We start from the raw sequence: 4,541 nt of genomic DNA on the forward strand, positions 1-4,541 counted from the left end.
AAAAAAAAAAAAAAAAAAAAAACTCCAAAAAGTTTAACTTTGATAAGAGGAAGCCATATAAAGGGAGAGAAAGAGGTTCAAGGGGACAAGGGACAGTCAAGATCTTGTCATTCCTGAAAAACTATTAATTCTTTATTGCCTTGATGGATTGTTTGGTTTTTTTATGCGTATGTGTCATTTCTTCAGCTAGATGTTAGTTCTTTAGTGACAGGTCATTCTCCTGTTTGGATTCCCATGTTTTCAATCCCCAAATTCACTCTGTCACACACACATGCTCCAAACACGTTGTAGAGACACTTAGGTATACAGACACACACATTCCCTGGTGGTGATTGTACATAATTGATACTTCATAAAACATTTGCTTTTTGCTTGAAAGTTCAAAATATTTAAAGGCTAGTGACCTAGGAAAGACATTTCTCGGGGATTCTGACAATAGCTTTCTCTTCTATTGTAATAGAAAATGATAAACCATGTTCTCATTTTCTCATTAGTATTCAGCAGGAATAGATGAATACTAAATCCTCACTGAATAATTTAGCTTGAAATGTTTACCCTTTGATGTACAAGTACAACATAACTGGAAAACACCATGTACTGAATCTATTCTCAGAAGCTATTATTTTAGTATATTTAACACTTTAAATGCCAGATAAGACTGAGAAACAAAGCACAAAAAACTTCAAAGGGAGTTTCAAGTTCTGTTGATGTATTTGCCTCAGTCTCTCTAGTCCTCCCTCCCACCCCCACCCCATCTCCATTTTGCAGTTGCTATTGAAAGGCTAACTGAGGATTCTCACACTGCTATTTTTGTTCTTTATCATGGTCATTGGTAGTTTTTAAAAAGATTTTATTTCTTGGGGCGCCTGGGTGGCATAGCGGTTAAGCGTCTGCCTTCGGCTCAGGGCGTGATCCCGGCGTTATGGGATCGAGCCCCACATCAGGCTCCTCTGCTATGAGCCTGCTTCTTCCTCTCCCACTCCCCCTGCTTGTGTTCCCTCTCTCGCTGGCTGTCTCTATCTCTGTCGAATAAATAAATAAAATCTTTTTAAAAAAAGATTTTATTTCTTTATTTTAGATAGAGAGAGAGAGTGAGCAAGAGCGGGATGGACAGAGGGAGAAGGAGGGAGAATCTCAAGCATATTCTGTGCTGAGCACGGAGGCTAACGTGGGCCTTGATCCCACGACCTTGAGATCATGACCTGAGCCAAACCCAAGAGTTGGACTGTTAACCAACTGGGCCACCCAGAGCCCCAAGAAGTTTTTTTCCCCTAATTCCAGCTGTATTTTTAAGACACTGTAATTGTCTGAGCACTAGGATTCACCGCCAAAGAGGTGCTGATAGAGGTGTTACAATGATTAGGAAGAGAAGGAGCAAAAACAGATCCAGGATCGAATCCTGTCTCCACCATTTAAAAACTCCAACTTGGACAAGATACTTAACTGAGTGTCCATGTCCTTGTTTTTCAAGTGAGAAAAGGTTTACTTACCTTAACTACTTAAGGTAGTTACTATTTAACTATTGTCAGCGTTCAAAATAAGTGGCCTGGTGCAGTGTAAGCCCCCAATGAATAGTTGCATTTTACTGGAACAATGCGCACAGTTTCTTTCATCTTGTTTTCTCCTTGACCTTCATCAGGAGTGATTTCAGTGATTTCAGTCCCCTCTCTCTCCTGGATTTCTCATTTGGGCCAACTTATGCTCAAAACTGTGATGTGCTGATGGAAGGTCCTGGACCATTTTTCCTGTTCTTATGTATGGTGATAAATGGGACATAGTATTGAAATTCACTGACTATTATTACAACAACTTGACTAGGCAGCTGATTTTATTCTATTCTTTTATGTCTTAGAAAGTAACATTAATATTTAACTTTTATTTATGTGCCTACCTAGCGGTGTGTGCTCTACAGATAATGCAAAAATGCCCACTCTCTGGGCTTCTGGAACTTGTTCTCTGCAATGATGGACAGCTCTATTCATGCCCTTGAAGAGGAAAAAGTAGAGAACAGTTGTGTGCTGGCAGGAGGTGCCGCTCTCTGACCCAGTGTGCTTTCTATCCCTGTCCTATATATACTCTCAGTCTGTTTCATGCAGACATTCAAGATTCCAAGAGGTCTGCATGAAAGCATTTGGTCCTCCCACAATGGAGTGTGATGGCCTGCAGTGTTTCTTCTAGGCCACAAACACAGGGGCAGATGTCCTGTTATGTTTTCTCCCACCTGTGATTCCTAAAGGACATGGCTCTATTGGGCTGTAGGTGAGGGATCCTGCCAGGATCACAGAATCAGGCAGTCCCCAAAACGCAACTCACCAGGAGGTGGAAAAGAGAGTAGACAGAGTTGAGGACTGTTATGGACTTATGAGAGGTAAGCCTGACTCCTAAAAGCCTGGCTGCAGATACAGGCCAACAGCTAGTGAGAGCTTGTCGCCTAGCAACATGACACCAGCTAATAAAGGGGAATCGGAGGCTTTTTATTTTCCTAGACTGCAGGTAATTTTTCCAGGGGGAGTTTGGAAAGTGTGTTCCTGTATCTTTTTTTCTGGAGTCTTTCATTTTCTCTGCATGTCAATTAGACAACAAAATTTAGTGAGTTCTCCCTGTATGCAGAGTGATATCCTTTGGGGGTTTTGTTCTTTCAGCAGTGTGAGCATAGATACTATATTTAAAATTGAAAGCTCAGGAGTAAGTTAGTGAGCACCACTTAATGCAAAGTAGCAGTGGTGGCTGCATACATTTCTGAAATAAGAAGGCAGATGGAAACTAGCAGCTGTGATGAGACAGTGGTAAATAAAACATCAGCTGAAGTTCTTAAAAGAAAAATCTTACCAAAGAGTGATGGCATCCTAGACGTAGGAAACACTTATACTTCCTAGGGTCTCATTGTCGTGCAACTAACCAAGCTGTCCAAAGGCAGGTTGGGACAGCTGCTGTGAATACGCCGGGAGCTGGCTGTGCTCCTCTAACCCGCAGGCCAGAGCGCATCTGCAAACAGGAGTCAGTCTGCAATAGGTACAGACATCAAGAGCGAGCGCTTGACAAAAGTTCTTAGCAATTTGACAAAGTAATTTTATGTTTGTTGAATCTAATATTGAACAGAATCAGGCCTTATATTTTTTTATCTTTGTATTTTGTAAAAATTCATTTTTATTTCATTTAAATAAAAGTGTTGGTCCATTATAGATTGGAAATTAGAATCAAAGAAAGAAAAAAAAACAGGCCCTTCAACACAGAGAGTTTGAAAAGCACTGCTCTAGATGAGGGGTCAACATGCTTTTTTTTGTTAAGGTCTGATACTAAATATTTTAGGATTTGTGCGCTGCATGTCTTTGTTGTAACTAGTAACTCAGCTGTTGAAGGGCTCAGACTCCCTGAATCACCATTTCTGGCAGTGGTGGCAAGAATACCAGCATCTTTCACAAATGGCAGGATATTCTTTCTTTCGCCAGGTTTTGTCAGAGTCCCTGCAAGGACAAGAACTGGGACTTCACCTAGCTTACAGAACAGGCTGTATGACTTTTTTTTGTGCTTGCCTGCTAATAAATATTTACATAAAAGGCAAGATACAGTATAAGACTTTCTTTCTTCCTTTTTAAAGATTTTATTTGTTTATTTGAGAGAGAGAGAGAGAACATGAGAGAGGGGAGGGTCAGAGGGAGAAGCAGATTCCCCACTGAGCAGAAAGCCCAACACGGGACTTGATTCTGGGACTCCAGGATCATGACCTGAGCCAAAGGCAGTTGCTCAACCAGCTGAGCCACCCAGGTGCCCTAAGACTTGCTTTCCATTGCTTAGTGAGGTTGTGGGGGAGGAGACACATTGCTCCATCCACTTCAGATTTCCCAAACGTAACAGTTCTGAGTTGGCCAGATTGGCTTCAGACAGTTTGTCACATAAAGAAACATTGTTATCTTTACAGCACAGGGCCCTGCTAAATTTTAACATTTTCCCTTTAAATGGAAGTAGGAGGAAGCCATCTGAGATTTACCAAGAGAAGCTACCTCCACCCCACTTGAACGTGGAGGAGAAGAGCATTTTGTCACTGAGATAGCTGTGTGCAGAAGGGCAGGGATAGGGAAGCTGGTCCTTTTGTTGACAACATGGACATCTAATGAGACCCTTTGTAGCTGGCAATTACAGAATATAACTTTATCTAGTATAGAAAGAGGAGGTGGTTCTCCAGGATTTAAAGTGGAAAAATTGGCAGATCTGAATAAGAAAGATTCCCTTGGGGTGCCTGGGCGGCACAGAGGTTAAGCGTCTGCCTTCGGCTCAGGGCGTGATCCTGGCGTTGTGGGATCGAGCCCCACATCAGGCTCCTCTGCTATGAGCCTGCTTCTTCCTCTCCCACTCCCCCTGCTTGTGTTCCCTCTCTCTCTGGCTGTCTCTATCTCTGTTAAATAAATAAATAAAATCTTAAAAAAAAAAGAAAAGAAAAGAAAAGAAAAGAAAAGAAAAGAAAAGAAAGATTCCCTTGGGGAGATAGGAATGAGAGTCAAGGTCCTAAAAGTAGAGAACTGCTGAGCCAGTTTTGACAGTGT

The sequence above is a fragment of the Ursus maritimus genome, unplaced genomic scaffold (genome assembly GCF_017311325.1).
Source record: "Ursus maritimus isolate PB19 unplaced genomic scaffold, ASM1731132v1 scaffold_3, whole genome shotgun sequence".
Taxonomy (NCBI): Eukaryota; Metazoa; Chordata; class Mammalia; order Carnivora; family Ursidae; genus Ursus; species Ursus maritimus.